The following is a 7,961-nucleotide window of genomic DNA, read 5'->3' on the forward strand; positions in this document are numbered from 1 at the left end:
AATTTGATGAGTGACATTAGTACATACAAGATTCATTTTTTGATCAAATTCATTCTCTCTTGATACAAATTATCATTCAAATTGTCAAGAAAATAAAATTCTGAGATTGTCTTTGTTCTCCATCATTACTAGAAATTGTTTCCGTAATTTTTCAGAGAGTTTAAATTCCTAACCCACTGCTGCACTTCACATTCACATCAAGGCTTATAGGGATTTGTACATTTCTTCAAAGAAGGTTTCTCTCAGGTTTGAGAGAAGATCTTTTGGTGTAAAGATTGGTGTTACAATTTGCAGAGACTTGTAAATTGATCAGGTTTGATTTTGTAATTAGTTTTAAAATCATAGTAGAAATCTCAAGCGGGATTTGCTTGGGGACTGGATGTACACCAGGGTGGTGGAACTAGTATAAAATCTCTTGTTTGTGATTGTTTATCCCCCCCCCCCCCCTTCTAGTGTTTAGTATGTGCTTCCGTAGATCCTACATCATACATCCCTGTTTTCATCCTAATGATTAGGTTGATTACCATCTCATCTCATATATTAAAAGTAATCTAGTTGGTTGCTTGACTGCAAGATGAGGAGTCCAAAGAGGAACTATTTGCTGTATTCCAAAGGGGAGATGAGTCTCCGATCTTTGGTCTCCAGAAAGTGGGGGGAGAGCTAAGGTAGCTCGTTGTGGCTGCGGAAGACGATTGAGAAGTTTGCTAGTTAAGGTAGTGAATTGCTCTTGGAGGGACTGAGAAAGCTTCTCAGGTATAATCTCAAGCTGGGCTTGGGTAACGTAGCTCTGGTGTCATTCTACAAGGTAAGACTGATCGGACCCTTATTCAAACCTGACATGTTTTCTCAAAAAAGAAAGATGCCCCACTGAGGGCATCAAACTGTTGATGTTAAGTGATCATACAGTCAATATGTATCAGTGTTTGGATGAGTTTGTTGAGGATTGATGAGGGGCCACTTTCTTCTCCGACTTTATGTCTAGTTCTTGAGTTAAGTGGCTAAAAAATCTACACATGTAGAAATTTGTTAGAGGATGGAGCTTGGTTTCCTCGTTATACCTTCAACGATCAAATTAGCTGATGAACTTGAGTGGGGTAAATAAGAACTGTAAGAGTTTTTATGTATGTGCAATATGATTTGCAAAATTTTAATGAATTTGGGTCAGAATTCAGAATTAGGGATCAGATCCTCCCCAAAGTCCATCCTCTCCCAAGTTAAAATAGTACCTTTATTTATACCAAAGTTGTAAGGGTAGATTGGTCACTTCAGCTAAGCACTGAGAGGCGGTGGCGAAGTGCGAGCTGGCAGCTACGTCAACACCTGCTTTACAGGTGTCGGTTGGTAATTGGGGGACGGATCACTTTAGCATTAACTGAGAAGTGAGCGGTGGCAAGATGGTAGCCCACGTGGTCTGATGAGTCATGAAGACTATCGAGGCTAGAGGCATGATATGCCTGCCAAGCATTAAATGTCATGCTAACACGTTGTCAGAGAGAGAGAGAGAGAGAGAGAGAGAGATTTGAGGCGAAATAGTTCTTTAGCTTCACCTAGAAGTAACGCCCATCGAGTCGTCCTCGTGAGGTGTTGAATAAGTGGTCGAGTGGACTCGTGGCGAATCATCTTCGACAATAGGAGGTGGCTCGTACTATCTTTCAAGTCGACATAAAGGGATATCGATTCGACGAGTCGGTTAAGCTAGGCCGCCAAGTTGCTTGGGGCACTGTATGCGAAAATATACCTGTCCAGTGTCTGGCAAAGAATTGCACTTTGGCAAAAATGGGAACATCATAACAATATTAATTGCACCTTTAGGTTGGTTGCTTCGTTAGAGGACTCATGTGTGAGTTTCTATACTCATGATTTTATATTAGTTATGTGTAACCACCTTAAGTGGATAGATCAGTCATTTCATATCCAAATAAAAATGTAACTAATACCTTAAAAAAGTTATCTTTGTTGTTATATGTATATTGCGTGCAAGACACAACTTGAGATGCTCTTACGCTTATGATCAGTATTCTTTGATTCATTTTATTCTTTCTTATCTAGCATATAAATTTTTTATTACATTTGATTAGCTAACCATTGACTCATGCAGTTCCTTAAGCTTACGATCAAGTGAAATGATCTAATTGATCTTTTTGCAATTAGCAATGTTGGAAGCTAGAGAGTGATGAAGGGATCTTCATTGATGTAAACGGAAGAGGGAAGAGCATCCAGCGAGAAGCATGAGGCATTGTTTTAGCAGTAGGTTAATTAGGCTCTCAATCAATTAGTGGTGTTTCCAGGTGAAGGGAAACAGGACACGCCTCGTGCGGGTAATGTGACGTACTTCCAGAGGTTGCAACTCGAGAAATTTTTGAGAGTTAGTTCAACATGTGCGGCTCAAGATTGGCTTGAGGTGGCTATAGATGGTTAAAAGATACTCTCCCATAGACTAATGCTCAGTCCAATACAAGCGCAAGAAGCAAATGACAGTAAGCTAAGAACTTTATGGGGGCCAAGTATATGCCTTGGTGAAGCTCGCCCAAGCTATAGCGAGACTCGTGCAAACCCATAATAAATCTCGATCCGAAGGTCAAGTCAAAGAGAAGCTTTAAGAAAAGTTCACCCTGAACAAACTTCACCCAAATAGCCCATGTGGACCACGTCATCCACACATAAGGGAAGTGGTCTATCCACGTTTTGGCAAAATTTGCTAGAACAAACTTCACCCCTAGCCTCTTGATGAACTTCGCCCATGACTGTTATTGGTGAACCTCACCCATGACCCTTTTAAAAGCTATTTTTGTAAAAATGATTTAGCCTATTTTCTCCTAAGTTAATGGCCACTAATCTACATTTAATGGCCACTAACTCTATCTTAGCCTATAAGAGGAAGGGAGATTTGTAGAACCCCGTATTTTTGTTAGAAGTATATGTGAATTATTAGTGATAAATAATTCTATTTGTGGTAAATGACTTGAGGTCATGGATATACTTGGTAACAAGTTATTAGATATGTATGAGTGCGGTTTCATAGAGTTCTGTGCATTGGTTTTAGCTAAATAACAAAACATGCACGAATCTGGATATAGTGTCTTCTCAGTCGACTTATGAGTCGACTGTCGGGCTGTTTCGGGTTTTCTTTTAGTTGCGGGTTTGGTTTGGTTTGTTTCGGGTTTATCTGCTTTCATATAAAACTCTCCTACCCGAAACCAACCCAAAAACCCATCAGAACCCCAGAGAAACCCTAGCCTCCCTCTCCCCTCAAACCCTAGATTCGTTTTTGGTGATTTTGGAGGAGTTTCGGAGGAGTTTTCAGCGGGATTTTGTGGTGCCAAACCCTAGATTCGTTTTTGGTGATTTTGGAGGAGTTTCGGAGGAGTTTTCAGCGGGATTTTGTGGTGTTGTCGAAGGGGGACCGTCCTCTCATCGGATTTAGGAGTTTGTAGCACATCAGAGTCGAGTAACATCTCACCCAACCCTACACCCATTGTTTGTATGATTTTATTTGGTTTTATTTCGTTTTTATTGAGCCTAAATCACTATTTGTGTATATAAATAGATCTTTATAGCATATGATACAGAAATCGAATGTTTTCAGTTTATAAAAGCTCACAAACAAATTTGTAAATTAAGATCCAGATCTGGAATTTGTTTAAATATGAGTTTTATTATGATTTATTATTTTCAATACGTTTTTAAACATGAAGAAATATGTTTAGGGTTTTAAATGTAAGATATTACATGCAAATCTTTTATTTCTGTTGATATACATGTGTTAGAATCGAAAATATATTACTGGGCATGATTAAATAGAACTTTAGTTAACGTTTTTGCACATAATCATCGAAAACAGAAAACTGGAGAATTTCTGCTCAGTCGACCAATGAGTCGACTGATGAGGAAAACTTCAGTTTTGTGTTTTGTCTGGTCGACTTATGAGTCGACTGATGAGTCGACCAATGAGTCGACTAATGAGGAGTTTTCTTCTTTTGTATTTCTTTAGTTTTGAATCTATTTGAGTTATTTATGTTTGTTTATTGTTTCTACGTGCTTAAATATGAACGAGGAGTCGCCTCGAATGACGGGTACTAGAAATTTATGTATAACCTGTATCTTTGCATGTGAGATGACATGCGGACACAAGTTTAGGTTTGCGCACCGAGACACGTGAGAAATTAGGGTATATGCACTTGTTCCTATAACTCATCTAGTCCATGTGTTGGGCAATTATGATGTGTAGTCTATGTGTTGGACATTTATCACTTTCAGTTCATGTGTTGGACAGTTTTCATATGCAGTCCATGTGTTGGACATCCACTACATTAGTTTAGACCTTGAGAGTTGACACCTATACTTGCATAGGCTGGACAAGACATTTATATGAGTTGTGACACGACATCGTAATTAAGTCTGAGATGAGTTTGTCTTCTTTTATTAATGTTCTTGTATTAGATTTTGGGTTTGGTATTTAGGGATGTACATTTGAGATACAAGGTATATACATGAGGGTTTCCTTGCTTGGATTATTTCGCTCGACGTATCTATGTTCGTGTTGTAACTTCCTAAATACTAAAATCCTCTTATACATAGGTATTTACAATCTGAGCTACATGGTATATACATGAGGGTTTCCTTGTTTGGATTATTTTGATCGACGTACATATGCTCACATTATAATTACCTAAATAGGATTTTGTGATTTTATATATATGTTATAATTATATTTTCTGTATACAATGAGCCCTTTTCCCTTGGGGTTGGTTGTGATGTTGCTCGCTAGCGCTTTGACGCTCGTTGTCCCTCCCCCTTTCAGGTAACGAGCCAGGAGCCCAGAGAGTCGTAGGTTGATGGCGAGGTACTTTAGCTTCAGCTATTCTATTATAGTTACATTTTACTTTTGAGCTCCACTGTAGACTTTTGTTTAGATATTTTGAGAGTTTATTTCTAGAAGTTGTAAAGGCTGTGTGCCTTATTTCCTTTTATTCAGACATTTGTATTTGAGGCTTGTTGAGAAGTTCCAGTTTACTTGTTTCAGACATTGACTTATACTTCAGTATGTTAGATGATGAAATATTAATTTGATCTCTATTATTTTATCAGTTGACTCTTGTATTATCTTTTACTTGCTTTTGTACATACACATGTTATTTGACTCTACTAGAGAGATAGTAATTGTGATGGTGAAACATGTTATTACACTGTATGGTGCATGGCAGGTTTAACATTCTTGGTTTCACCTTAGACTGCAGCCTTGTGTGAACCCAGGGGCGTCACAGTTGGTATCAGAGCTCTAGTTCCAATATCCTTAGGGTCATCCTGTGTCGAGTCGTGGAGCTAGGATAGAGTTTCTTAGGATTCATGTATAGAGTCCGTAAGGATTCCCTAGTATGGGTGAGGATGATATATGCGTATATCTCAAAAATTAAGGATATTTTTTTTATGATAACTATTTTGTGTAAACTTAAAGTATTTGGGTGAATACTAAATTATTGTGAAAATCATATTGTGATATGCTATGTATGTGTATTTGTTTATTTGGACTCATAAACTCTTGTTTTCTTATGATCAGAGAGATGGCAGGACGTGGTAGACCTTGTACTCGGAGAGTTGGACAGGCAGAGTCACAGCAGGCTCCACCTGAGCTACAGTAAGCTCAACCTGAGCCACTCATGGCTCCCATCGTAGCTAGGATGGCAGCAATTGAGGAGCTTGTGGCGAGTCATATCGCACCACCGATACCACCACCACCACCAGCAGATCAGCCGCAGGGGATACCAGCAGTTCCTATCAGTGAGAGACCCCCAAAGGCCGCACCTACAGCCATTCAACCAGCAGTTCCGGGTAGAGCCACAGAGCAGGAGGCTTGGCTCCGTATGGTTGAGAGGTACCAGAAGATAAGAGCACCAGAGTTTCAGGTGTCAGCAGATCCTCTTGCAGCCCATAAGTGGAAGGAGGATGTGAGTAATATCCTTGATATACTTAATGTGGATTCGGTCCAGAAGCAGAGATTAGCATCCTACAGTCTGAAGGGAGACGCCGGGAGATGGTATCGACTCTAGTTCACTCCAGAGCATCGGATGACCCTCACATGGGAGGACTTCGTCTACTTCTTTGATGGACAGTATATTTCTTCTGCCGCACGGACTGGGAAGGAACTTGAGTTATCCCGGTTAACTCAGGGGGATATGTCAGTGGCAGATTTTGAGAGCAGATTTATGGAGTTGTTGTACTTCATGGGCATGTGGCAGACAGAAGAGCAACAGGCTCAAATGTTCCTAGCAGGGCTCCGCCCTAATCTCCGTCGATACCTCGTCTCGAGAAAGTTCTATTCAGTTCGGGAGGTAGCTGAGGCCGCCACTTCTCAGGAGATTGAGACTGCCATGTTTCAGAAGGATAGGGAAGGGAAGACCAAGGTAGGACAGACCGGGGATAAGGGGAAGAACAAGAGACCTTTTTCTGGATCCCAGCAGCAGCAGCAAGGTCCTCATAAGAAGGGACCTCAGCATGATCAGAGAGCGCATCAGCAGCGCAAGTTCCAGGGAGTTTGCTATAACTGCCGCAAGATCGGGCATAAGGCATCAGAGTGTCGCAGCGCACCAATAGGAGCTTAGCAGGGCAAGGGCCTAAACCAGTAGCAACAGCGACAGCAGGGCAGAGTTTAGGGCTAGCAGGCGAGACTTGAGGCACCACCAGTAGCACAGAGGACTGAGGGGCAGATTCGGGCAGTTCAGGAGGTTCCTCAGAGGTAGATAGTACCGTATTCTCCAGCACTAGTAGCAGAGCAGTCTCCAGCCACAGGCAGAGTATATGCAGTAGTACCGCGTGATCATGGAGCTAGCGGAGCAGTAGTGGAGGGTACATTTGTTGTGAATTCTTTTCCCGTCCGTATTCTCTTCGATTCGGGAGCTTCGTATTCCTTCATTTCATATGATTTTATGTCTAGACTCCAGCTTGTAGCTCAGCCATTAGACAGTCCTTTATCAGTTTTCATCTCTTTAGGTGAGATATCGCTTCTGGAGAGCATTTGTAGGAGGTGTACTATCAGTTTAGATGAGTCGGAGTTTGTTGTCGATTTGATAGTGTTGCATATGTCCGAGTTCGATGTCATCCTTAGTATGGATTGGTTGTCTTCCTACCATGTTAGTATTGACTGCTTTGCGAAGACAGTCAATTTGCGGGCGTCCGATGGGTCCAAGATGATTGTGGCAACCACTCAGGGCAACCGTTTTGCGGAGTCATTTCTGGCATACATCGAGGAGGTGATGTGACGAGATCAGGGTGTTGATTTATTAGAGACTAGAGTTGTCTCAGAGTATCAGGATGTCTTTCAGGACATACCTGGATTACCTTCTGTGAGAGAGGTTGAGTTCTGTATTAAGTTGCAGCCAGGCACAGCCTCGTTATCTCGCGCACCCTATCGCATGGCACCAGCTGAGATGAGGGAGCTTCAGACCCAGTTGGACGAGTTGTTAGCTCAGGGTTTTATTCGTCGGAGTCATTCTCCGTGGGGTGCACCGGTCCTCTTTGTGAAGAAGAAGGACGGTAGTATGAGATTGTGCATTGATTATAGGGAGTTGAACAAGGTCACTATCCGGAAATAGGTACTCATTGCCTAGGATTGATGACTTGTTCGACCAGCTGCAGGTGTTGGCCTTCTTGTTTTGATGATGTTTAACAAACAATTTACCACTAATGTTGTTTGTCTAGTATTTGTGTATTCTTATTTATTGTAGACAAACAACGTGGTTGGAGGATGGATGGAATAGCTCTTCAACGACGATATCAAATGGAGGTTGGCGGAATTGTGGAGTGAAGCAACATACAATTCAAGTTAAAGATCAAGTTCAAGCTTCATCCGCAAAGTGTACCAAGTCAAGCTTATTGAAGATCAAGATCGGCTTGGGTAATTTTAGTATAGGTTTATATTATGTGTGTTTAAATACTCTAAGCTCAATATCACATACACACACATA

This window comes from Asparagus officinalis, chromosome 5, assembly GCF_001876935.1.
Source record: "Asparagus officinalis chromosome 5, Aspof.V1, whole genome shotgun sequence".
Lineage (NCBI taxonomy): Eukaryota > Viridiplantae > Streptophyta > Magnoliopsida > Asparagales > Asparagaceae > Asparagus > Asparagus officinalis.